The sequence below is a fragment of the Aegilops tauschii genome, chromosome 2, assembly GCF_002575655.3.
Source record: "Aegilops tauschii subsp. strangulata cultivar AL8/78 chromosome 2, Aet v6.0, whole genome shotgun sequence".
In the NCBI taxonomy this organism is placed as follows: domain Eukaryota; kingdom Viridiplantae; phylum Streptophyta; class Magnoliopsida; order Poales; family Poaceae; genus Aegilops; species Aegilops tauschii.
Window position 1 is genome coordinate 34,415,637 of NC_053036.3, and position 12,947 is coordinate 34,428,583.

General features: G+C 42.8%; 1 pseudogene; it reads right to left on the bottom strand.

The window, feature by feature from the left end:
• Positions 1 to 520: 520 nt before the first annotated feature.
• On the bottom strand, positions 521 to 8,747 carry LOC109743196 (protein IRON-RELATED TRANSCRIPTION FACTOR 3-like; annotated as a pseudogene).
• Between the last annotated feature and the right edge of the window lie 4,200 nt (positions 8,748 to 12,947).

Sequence of the window (12,947 nt, forward strand, 5' to 3'; positions counted from 1 at the left end):
CGTAATCCCAAAGTACTTGAGAATTAAGAAGTGGATACATGTATTTCACCATATTTTATATAGTATGAGATATTGAAGTAGACCAAAAGATAAAAGGTTTGGGGTTGGAGTTGTCTCCTGCGGTCACATGAAAGCTTCCTCTTCCCAATGTGCTTTGGTTCACCACTAAACCTAACCTTAGGATGTCCGTTACCTTGGTTGTAAACCTTATGATGCCCATTACCTTGGTTGTAAACTAATTCTAACATGTTGGTGTCTGGAAGAAAATTAAGGCAAATAGCATTCCCAATACTTGGTGAAGACTACAATGTACTACAATTATGAGGCTGGTTACCAATTCTCAAGAGTGGTGCAATCTGGAAGCAGATGGAAAGGCTTCAATCCAGATCCTAAGTTTCAAAAATGAAAAGGAAAACATTCCCAGGTCCAAGATGGAAGCCGGTATTTACATGCACTAGCTCAACCGTGTACATTCACTGTGCTGAAAGAGAAACTTCCTGATTGGTTGGAACTGATCTACTCAATCTCTATCAGAGGCAGAGCTACTACTTTCCTTACTACTACGGGTTGTGCTACTGCTACATTGTTCATCTTCCATCTTCTTGTGTTGGGTACCTGCAGGCCCAGGCTTACAAGCCACGAGGCTGACTGTGTTGGGTACCTTGCCTGGAGTCGTGCAATATGGTTAGGGCCTCCTGGTCTTTTGATGGTTTAAGGCCTTTGATATCAAAAGTTGCATCTGGGAAGAGCTTAAGTTCCCATGCTGGTGGTGCATAAGAGTACTCCATGACCGTTGGCTGCTGAAAGGGAAATACTGCGGTTGTGATGGTCGGCGGATGCGACATGAAAACTGTGCTTGCAGACTGGGAAACAAGATGAGGCGACCCAGAGGTACCATGACCCCAACCTGGGTTGTCCACAAGCCACATCGTCAGCTCATTTTGTACCTCCAGAACATGGTTGTGGAGCACAGACACTCTTCCTGCAGCTCATTCCTCTCCATTGTAACATGTTTGTGGAGGTCCCCCGCAAAAAAAACCTGTTTGTGGAGGAACGAACCAACTGTTCAGGTTACAATGTAGGTATCATGTGTGTGATAAAATGCAGTGATGCAATATAAAGATATTCTAGAATTATGATTTTGGGATGAGTCTTGCCTAGTTATCCTATGCATAAATGAATCAGAGGCAGAGCTACTACTACTGCTAAATTGTTCATCCTCCGTCCTCAGGAGGCCCAGGCTTACATGACACGAGGCTGACTGTGTGGGGTACCTTGCCTGCGGTCGGGCAACATGGTAATGGTTGGGGCCCTACCGGTGGTCTTGTGATGGTTCAAGGCCTTCGATATCAGACGCCTCGTCTCGGAAGAGCTTAAGTTCCCGTGGTGGTGCTGCATAAGAGCGCTCCATGACTATTGGCTGCTGAAAGGGGAATATTGTGCTTGTGACAGTCGGTGGCTGTGCTGGAAAAACTGTGCCGCCAGTGTGAGAAAAAGGGTGAGGCGACCCAGCGGTACAATGGCCCCAACCTGGTTTTCCCGCGACCCGTATCATCAGATCATTTTGTAGCTCCAGAATTGCAGAGCGCACTGTTCTCATCCTGCAGCTCATTCCTCTCCATTGTAACCTGTCTGTGGAAAGAACGAACCAACTGCTCAGTTATGTAGGTATCATGTGATAAAATGCAGTGCAACAATACAAAGAAATTCTGGAATGATGATTTTGGCATGAGTCTTACTATCATATGCATTTTGTCGAAAAAAAGTTATCGTATGCACTATAACGAAATAATTCGCAGTCTATAGGGTCAGATACCAATTCAAAACCATCAAGTCATGTAACTCTATTTTTTTTCTTCTTCGAACCAGGAAACTGCAAGGAAGGAAATGCAATTCGAAACGACTTACATAATGAGATTCATTCTGCAGGGTGCTATTCTCCATTCGGTGAGACTCTAATTGCGAAAGCAGATGTCAAAGTATCCGAGTGGTGTCATTCAATATACATGCTTTCCCATTGCTCTACCTATCCGCTTCTGCAAAATGATGTTGCATTCGATCGATCAGAATAAAATGTATGTTTAATTGGGTAACATACTTGACTGATATTAGAAATCTAGTAAGATGCTTATGACAAGCAGATAATACACATTAATTCACAGTCTCCCTTAGGCTGCTTTACACCACAAGTTAATGTCGGAGCTGAAGCTTGACAGATGGTCAGTTCATCCATGTTTTTATCAGCATAAACATATATACATTAGGATCCTTTATCAAAAAAGAAATATATACATTAGGATGTACTAGGGAAATGCATGACACATACTGAACCCCACTATTCACCCAAGGGACATGGATGAGAATAACGCCATGCAGATTCTCATGCCCACGCTCAATTGTAACATGCCAAACAACAACATAGAATTGGTATGACTATCCTGATATGCATGATGAAGTTAGTTAGGTTCATCTAAAGCATATGCCATATAGTTGTAGTAGTAATCCTAGTAGTATAAATACTGAGTGCTTCTCCACATTGAACCCGTTCTCAATTATATTGCCATTGATAATTAAGAAGTTGGAGTATATATTTCTCTATATTTTAGTCCCTTCACTTTTCGGAGGAAAGTTGCAAGTGTCAGATGATTCAAAATCAAAAAGACTTCAAAATCCATCATAATGGAATTTTCCATGTGGGTTTCTCCAATGTGACCAAATGTAGTGCCACACTTGTGTGGTATTCTTTTAGTCTTGCGACATTTAGCGTCAGTGTTATGGATGTATCATATTACCATCAATATTCATAACATACATGCCATCTTGGATGGAAGCATGGCCCTTCATGTTATTCATAATACTTAACAACAATTGTTGTTTTTATGAACAACTCTTTTGCAACAAACATTGTGCAATGGGCTAGAGTGTATGAAACTCTAAAATGAATTATGAAAGTAAACCTAGAGGTATTGTATTATTATCAATATTCATAACATACATCTCATTCATAATGAAAGTATGGCCCTTGTGTTATTCATAACATCGAACATAAAAAGTTCTCTTAGGAACAACCTTCTTGCAAGATACCTTATGCAATGGGCTAGAGTTTGTAAAACTCTAAATGAATTATGAAAATAAATACAGACGGCAATACACCGATGGAAGGTATAGTAACATTTACTATGTCCCCTGTGTATACCTTAACCTCATTTCAGGCTAGTCTTTTTAGGCCATAGTAGCTCTTACATTGATTCGTAACAGAATGCAATCGAGCGGGTATCTTTGTGATTAACTCACAATACCCAAGAATTAGTGATTAACATGTTTAACCATAATTCCCAAGAACTATATCTTTGACAAGCCTACTATACATCAAAAACTTGTATGACATTCATACATGAGCTGGATATTCCAGTCATCTTTCTTTCTGCCTTTATACTTCTAACAGTTTAACTTTCAGTATTTCTCCTACTCGCAAAAGAAGCACCCAACTTAAGAGTGGCGTTAGCCCCGGACTTCCTAGGCGTGTAAGTCATACTAACACCCTTTGGACACTTCCTTTCTCTTTAAGTTGTTGTTTTATTCACCTTTCATTATATGACAGGCGTTCTTCTGGATCCCTTTCCCAACAGTCAAATGCATAGTAAACACTTTTACTAATACTTGCAAACAAACATTGCTTTGTTTGTATCTGAAAATAATTTTCAGTTCCATGAATATCATATGACTATCCCAACTTTCGAAGTTTGGGTTTCATGGAAGCAAACATATTCCACTTGACCGTAAAAGAATTCTAGCTTTTGGATCGAAGGACGAGAGTCACATGATCCATAGCATTAGCGGGAGGATACAGAAAGCATGCGATATGACAAAGTCCTTCTCGGCACTTTTGAGGACAATCCTCACATTAAGTTACCAATCGTAAAGTTTTAACCAGATATTTAACAGCTATTCAATTTTAAAATGGGAAGGTGGAAACGCGAGCCATTATTCTACAACTATTTTGCAAGAAACACTTAGACAGTGTTCATAATTAATTGCACTGAGAATTAAACATGTTAATTCAACAGTGCGCTCCCACTCAAATCAATATCTCTCATAATTGATTTAGAGTGATTCAAGATCCATATTTCTATTCGATGCCATTGACGGGTTCATCACTGATGACACGAATTTCAATCGGTAGGCCAACTTGCCGATCACACCTCTATGTGATTCTTGTTCACCTTTCGATGGGCGTGTTCCGAGCTCAGGACTCTCCTGCCTGAACGTCAAAGACAACCAAGTGATCTTGCTGCGAGGTCTGACCTCACCCGCCTCATTCCTCTCGATTCGTTCGTGCTCATGTGTACATGGCGCACCCCGAAAAGATACGAATTTCAGACGGTGCTACACTTGGGTGAACACTAACTACTTTGATATTTTAAGTGAGAGATCGCCCTAATAAAAAGCGACTACCGCGCAATCAAGAAGGGTGCATCATAAGGGATAAACATGTCAGGCAATTCATAATAGCATGATATGGTATAGCCCTTTCTGACGGAGAAGTCTTTCATTTCTTCGTCTTCGGCATTCGCGTCGGTGTTCACCTTCGTGAAGATTGCCACCACCTTGTCGATGCACCAAATAATATTGCTATCTCTATAGCTAATAAAATAAGTGCATTACTTAAGGTTGACACGTAGGTCATTAAAATGACAATCATATGGCTCCAGCCATCATGCCGAATCATGACACTCAGGTCATGTTAATTACATCATATAGTCATCTCATACATAATCAAATTGAATATGAGCATTGCTATACCACATCACATGCACATCCTGCAAAACCAAGTTAGACGCCTCTAATCGGTTTATGCAAAATTTTATTTTACGTGGCTTCTAAGGTTTTGACTTAAACCGCAGCTACCAACATTTTATCATCAAGTATGATTATTCAGGTTGCTAGATTAACATCTCGGGGTGTATGAAACACGGGATAATTAAATCCCGAGCCCCATACTAAACTTCGTCATACGCATGACCCCCGTGCAGATCATATCTGCAATGCCCTTTCATCTGCGAATTTCATCTTTTTTTTGACTACGGCAGAACCCAAAGAACTGATAGCACTTCCATGATCAATTAGGATCACGGATTGCCAGAACTTTGTCAAATTCCACCATGCTGTCTCGAGATTGAGCAAACGCAAATTCTAGGGAAGCAACAAGAACGTCGGGTAACAGATTTCATCTGTCACCCGCATAAATAATTTTCAGCAATAGATCTCATCTACTACCTAATTATATTATGCAATACCCATACATCTCCATGCATTCTAGATCGAAACCTGCATCTACGCATAGCACGGCTCTTGATGCCACTGTAGGGTAACACGACAGAAAACAAAAAATTTCCGACCTACGCACCAGCCCAGGACCACTATGGAGACTGCATACATGGTTTGATCTTTTTCGTTACCGACTCGTAGCGCAGCGGGAAGTAGAGTCGATGACGATCGGCGGTGCAGATCCCCGCAGCTAGGATTTACAACCTCCCAACCGCGAGGATGTATACCCTCATCTGCTCCTCAGACAGCCCTCCGGGAGGCGGTCGAACAGCCCCCCCGGATGGTGTCGCGGACAGCCCTTCGGGAGGACCTCCGAAACTCGAACGGTCACTCGGACAGCCCTTCGGGAGGACCTTCGAAACTCGGACGGTCACACGGACAGCCCTTCGGGAGGCACTCACGAACTAAGACCGAAACTACGATCTCTCTACAGAGTTGCACACATACGGTGTCATCTATCCGGCAGGGCTTCGCCGTCCAGAACTAGTTCCTGCCGGAACCCAGACAGCCTTACGGCTCTACGAAACTCTTTTCGTGGGAGGGAGAGAAGAAGCCAGATAATGCATGGCATGTGTATGAGAGCAAGGGATGAGTGTGGAGGGCTGCCCCTCCACCTCTATTTATAGGAAATCCCAAGGGGGTAGGGTAGTTTCACAAAAAACCCAAAATGCACACGAATGAAGTCCTTCCACAAGGACCTAGGAGTGAAACCAATGAACAAGAGGGTCCCCAAGGGGGGATACCCCATGTGGCCGGCCACACCCCCATGAGGGGCCCAAAAAATGGCTCCTATCCATCCATGTCATCCCCAAGATCTTTTGGAGCAAAGCCCCAAAATGTGGCTTTCCATAAAGTAACCATAAAGCTGATTTTCACTATTCACGACGACATTTTTCAGCGTCTGATCGAACTGAAAATATTTATGTGGGCTAAGAACATTTCCAGTACCCACTAAAATGATTTTCAACGCGTTCCGAAACAATTCCGGTTTTAGTGATTTTCATCTGCGAAACGCATCTGAAGTGGCTCCGGCAGCTCCGGAACATTTCCGGTTTTTATCTCAGAAAATTCTAAAAAGCTTCCAGAATGATTCTGGCATCCTCCAAGAATTCTCAGGCATGTGCCAGAACCAATTTGACTTAATGGTGTATCCCGAAACAACTTTTCGGTATCATCGAAACTTATCCGATGACCTCTCTCTGCGGTACGATTCCGCTGTCCGAAACTTTTCGGTGTCCGAAACTTTTTCGGTGATTTTCTCTCAGACTCCCTGTCTAGTATTCAGCAGATAGATGACCCTTAAGCATGTGACCCTATAGGTTCGGTGAAGTATAGACATGACCCGGAACCCCTTCCGATCAATGATCAACATCAGAGCCGTGGACACCCATATTGACCCCTATACCCACACGAATAAATATTCGAGTGAACCTCTAGTTGTCGTGTGCTATTCCTGTTGCTTCGCGATATGTTACAAATACCCGAGGTGAGACATGTTGGCATTCCCGTGGATCAACAACTTGTCCACTATGCTAGTTACCTCGTTACCGGTTTTGTTCTCTTTTCTCGTTTCGTGTTCCGGCATCCCCGTGATCAAATCACAAAGTGTCTGGCCAGACGATGATGGACACCATAACACCGAGAGGGCCCGAGTATATCTCTCCATCGTCGGAGGAGCAAATCCCAATCTCGAGCTATCAAGTTAATTAACATACTTTCCCATGAACCCGTAAGCCGCCGTAATAGCCATCCAGTTACGGATGACGTTTAACAAACCCCAAAGTTCATGAAGCAAGCATGAAGAAACTCGATACTCTCATGGTCTAAGGAATTATGCAAACATTAACTATCTCTGTGTTATAAACCATTAACTTGTGACGACTGTATCTCATAGCATAACATCAATCCGTGTCGATTCAACACAAATGTTCTCTTAACATTGTGCCCTCAAAGTTGCTGGCATTGACATGCCCATGATCAGGAAAACAGAACCATCATGCAACACTTGAGCTAGTCTTAGAGGCCAGACTAAGAATACTTCTTACCGTTTATTATTCCACACGTGCATATGAGTCTTCCTCCGAGCCTCGTGGATATTGCAGACTCGAGAATCATTGCAGTTATAGAATGGAACACAAACATAATTATGAACTCGGAGGTAAATAATATCATTTATTATTGCCTCTAGGGCATATCTCCTACAGGCTGTGCCAGGAAAACGGTGCTGCCAGAGTGAGGAACAAGGGTGAGGTGACCCAGTAGTACCATGTCCCCAACTTGGGTTGCCCGCGACCTACTCCCTCCGTTCCAAAATAGATGACCCAACTTTGTACTAACTTTAATACAAAGTTGGGTCATCTATTTTGAAACGGAGGGAGTAGGTCGTCAGCTCATTTTGTAGCTCCACAAGTTGGTTGCGGAGCACACCGTTCTCATCCTGCAGCCATCATTACTCATTCCTCTCCATTGTAACCTGTTTGTGGAAGAACGAACCAGCTGCTCAGTTATGATATTGCATTCGATCAATCAGAATTTAGAATAAATAAAATGTACTCCCCCGGATCCTAAATATAAGTCTTTGTAGAGATTTCACTATGAACCACATACGGATGTATATAGATGCATTTTAAGTGTAGATTCATCCATTTTGCTTCGTATGTAGTCCACCTAGTGAAATCCCTACAAAGACTTATATTTAGGGAAGGGGGGAGTATGTTTAATAGCAGACTTGAGTGATATAAGGAATCTAAGATCAGTAAAATGCTAATGACAAGCAGGCAATACACATTAATTCACACTGTCTCTCTCAGGCAGCTTGACACCGACACCGTACGTTGATGTCGGAGCTGAAACGACAGATGGTAAGTTCATCCACGTTTTTACCGGCATAACTAAACATACACACTAGGATGGATCTACTAGGGAAATCCATCACATGGATGAGAACAACATCATGCAGATTCACATACCCACCCACGCTCAACTGCAACCTTCCAAATAATAACCGCATGCAAAATTGAGAAACGGGGTCACCAGAGCAATGCCGTGGTGTGGTGTAATCTAAGAGGCTAGTAGTTAATGCGCACCTAGCATTTTGCCATGCTCACCACAGAGATCATTGAGTGCGGTTATGCTTCTCGTTCTCCCTCTCTGCTTTGCGGACATGCTGCCGGTGACAGGCCTGCGAATAAAAAACTATTACTAGTACTACATGAGCAACGATGGAATTCTATTATTTCCCATGTTGTTCAGAAAATAAAGAAGAATAGAAGAATCCATTGAAATCCCCAATCAGAACGAGATCTATAAACGAGCTTCTCGGCGGCGCTGGTGCTGATGGCTTGGGCGACGTTTCCCCTCTCGACGGTTCTATCCTTGGTGGATATGCTCAGATCTGGTCGTAGTTCGTCTATGTTCATGTGTTTTCTGTTGGATACTTCTGATGTACGCTACTCTTCATCGGCAATGGTTACTGTTCTGCTGCATTGGTCCTATGAGGGCTTAGCATCACGATTTTCTGACTGTCTACTACAACAAATTTTGTTCGGGAAGGAGGATGGAAAGGAAGCTACCGGGCCAGGGGCTCCCGGTGACCTGGTGGGCGCCAAGGGCGGTGCCCGCCAGGAGCCATGACGATCATGGGATGGAACGGTCGAGGCCTCGGGCAACCTCGTACAGTTCAAGAGCTCGTGTGTCTCGTGCACACCTACAAGCCCAAGCTTGTCTTCCTCTCTGAAACACGGCAGAATAACAATTATGTAAGGAACTTAAAGTGGAGGCTCGGCCTTCGTCAATGTATCACGCAACCCGGCACTGGAAAAGGTGCCGGCATTGCCCCTCTTCTATGATGAGTGTGTGGAAATAAAAATGATCGCCGTTGGGGCGAGATACATCGATGTGTTAATTCGGTTGAATCCTCATGGTAAATAGTGGAGAGGGACCTTTGTCTACGGTGAACCAAAAGCACATGAACGACACCATATGTGGACATCGCTTAGAAGGATTAAAGATACTAGTAATCTTCCATGGCTGATGATGGCCGACTTCAATGAAACTATGTGGCAATCCGAACACTTTTCGTCCACAAAGAGATTCGAGAAGAACATGGAAAATTTTCGGGAAGTTCTGTCAGACTGCAATCTGTTTGACATGGGATACAGAGGGCCAGGGTGGACGTACAATAATAAACAGCAAGGGCATTCAAATGTTCGTGCACGCTTGGACAGATGTGTGGCATCACCCGAGTGGTCGGACTTCTTTAAACAAGCCACTGTGGAACATATTTGCTCGTCGAGGTCTGATCATCTCCCTGTCCTGCTGGGAGTTGGGGAAAGGAAAGACTGGAGGCCTGTGGATAAGGGCAACAGTGGTATTTTTAGATACGAAGAAATGTCGGAAAGGGCCGAATCACTACAACCAACGGTTACCACAGCATGGAAGGAAGATGGTCCGGCTGGGAGTTTACAGAAGATCTGCGCTAAGTTGAAACACATGCAAGAGAGTTTGCGCTATTGGGTCGCTAAGGACTTTGGATTGGTCATCAAAAAAACTTCAGAAATCCGGTTGAAGCTAAAAAGGATCTGGAGCTCGGCTCCATCACCAGAAAATCAGAAGAGAGCGAATATGCTAGCTCATTGCTACCTCTTGAGCACTGCGTTGGTTTCCCTTAAAGAGGAAAGGGTGATGCAGCAAAGTAGCGTAAGTATTTCCCTCAGTTTTTGAGAACCAAGTTATCAATCCACTAGGAGGCTACACACGAGTCCCTCGCACCTACACAAACAAATAAATCCTCGCAACCAACGCGATAAGGGGTTGTCAATCCCTACACGGTCACTTACGAGAGTGAGAACTGATAGATATGATAGGATAATATTTTTGATATTTTTGTGATAAAGATGCAAAGTAAAGAAAGTAAAAATAAAAACGGCGCCAGAAATAGCTTGTTGTCGGGAGATTAATATGATGGAAAATAGACCCGGGGGCCATAGGTTTCACTAGTGGCTTCTCTCAAGAGCATAAGTATTTACGATGGGTGAACAAATTACTGTTGAGCAATTGACAGAATTGAGCATAGTTATGAGAATATCTAGGTATGATCATGTATATAGGCATCACGTCCGAGACAAGTAGACCGACTCCTGCCTGCATCTACTACTATTACTCCACACATTGACCGCTATCCAGCATGCATCTAGAGTATTAAGTTCATAAGAACAGAGTAACGCTTTAAGCAAGATGACATGATGTAGAGGGATAAACTCATGCAATATGATATAAACCCCATCTTGTTATCCTCGATGGCAACAATACAATACGTGCCTTGCTGCCCCTACTGTCACTGGGAAAGGACACTGCAAGATTGAACCCAAAGCTAAGTACTTCTTCCATTGCAAGAAAGATCAATCTAGTAGGCCAAACCAAACTGATAATTCGAAGAGACTTGCAAAGATAACCAATCATACATAAAAGAATTCAGAGAAGATTCAAATATTGTTCATAGATAAACTTGATCATAAACCCATAATTCATTGGTCTCAACAAACACACCGCAAAAGAAGATACATCGAATAGATCTCCACAAGAGAGGGGGAGAACATTGTATTGAGATCCAAAAAGAGAGAGAAAGCCATCTAGCTAATAACTATGGACCCGAAGGTCTGAGGTAAACTACTCACACTTCATCGGAGAGGCTACGGTGTTGATGTAGAAGCCCTCCGTGATCGATGCCCCCTCCGGCCGAGCTCCGGAACAGGCCCCAAGATGGGATCTCACGGGTACGGAAGGTTGCGGCGGTGGAATTAGGTTTTTGGCTCCGTATCTGATCGTTTGGGGGTACGTAGGTATATATAGGAGGAAGGAGTACGTCGGTGGAGCAACATGGGGCCCACGAGGGTGGAGGGTGCGCCCCTACCTCGTGGCTTCCTGGTAGCTTCCTTGATGTAGGGTCCAAGTCCTCTGGATCATGTTCGTTCCGGAAATCACGTTCCCGAAGGTTCCATTCCGTTTGGACTCCGTTTGATATTCTTTTTCTGTGAAACTCTGAAATAGGCAAAAAAACAGCAATTCTGGGCTGGGCCTCCGGTTAATAGGATAGTCCCAAAAATAATATAAAAGTGTATAATAAAGCCAAATAATGTCCAAAACAGAAGATAATATAGCATGGAGCAATCAAAAATTATAGATATGTTGGAGACGTATTAAGCATCCCCAAGCTTAATTCCTGCTCGTCCTCGAGTAGGTAAATGATAAAACAGAATTTTTGATGTGGAATGCTACTTGGCATAATTTCAATGTAATTCTTCTTAATTGTGGTATGAATATTCAGATCCGAAAGATTCAAGATAAAAGTTCAATATTGACATAAAAATAATAATACTTCAAGCATACTAACTAAGCAATTATGTCCTCTTAAAATAACATGGCCAAAGAAAGTTCATCCCTAGAAAATCATATAGTTTAGTCATGCTCCATTTTCGTCACACAAGAATGCTCTCATCATGCACAACCCCGATGACAAGCCAAGCAATTGTTTCATACTTTAGTAATCTCAAACTTTTTCAACCTTCACGCAATACATGAGCGTGAGCCATGGATATAGCACTATGGGTGGAATAGAATATAATGATGGGGGTTATGTGGAGAAGACAAAAAAGGAGAAATTCTCACATCAACGAGGCTAATCAATGAGCTATGGAGATGCCCATCGATTGATGTTAATGCAAGGAGTAGGGATTGCCATGCAACGGATGCACTAGAGCTATAAATATATGAAAGCTCAACAAAAGAAACTAAGTGGGTGTGCATCCAACTTGCTTGCTCACGAAGACCTAGGGCACTTGAGGAGGCCCATTGTTGGAATATACAAGCCAAGTTCTATAATGAAAAATTCCCACTAGTATATGAAAGTGACAAAACAACAGACTCTCTATCATGAAGATTATGGTGCTACTTTGAAGCACAAGTGTGGTAAAAGGATAGTAACATTGTCCCTTCTCTCTTTTTCTCTCATTTTTTTTGGGCCTTCTCTTTTTTTATGGCCTTTCTCTTTTTTTTATTCCTCACTTGGGACAATGCTCTAGAAAATGATGATCATCACACTTCTATTTATTTACAACTCGATACTAGAACAAAGTATGACTCTATATGAATGCCTCCGGCGGTGTACCAGCAGGATAGGCAATGAACCAAGAGTGACATGTATGAAAGAATTATGAACGGTGGCTTTGCCACAAATACTATGTCAACTACATGATCATGCAAAGCAATATGACAATGATGAACGTGTCATGATAAACGGAACGGTGGAAAGTTGCATGGCAATATATCTCGGAATGGCTATGGAAATGCCATAATATGTAGGTATGGTGGCTGTTTTGAGGAAGATATAAGGAGGTTTATGTGTGAAAGAGCGTATCATATCACGGGGTTTGGATGCACCGGCGAAGTTTGCACCAACTCTCAATGTGAGAAAGGGCAATGCACGGTACCGAAGAGGCTAGCAATGATGGAAAGGTGAGAGTGCGTATAATCCATCGACTCAACATTAGTCATAAAGAACTCACATACTTATTGGCAAAATCTACAAGTCATCAAAAACCAAGCACTACACGCATGCTCCT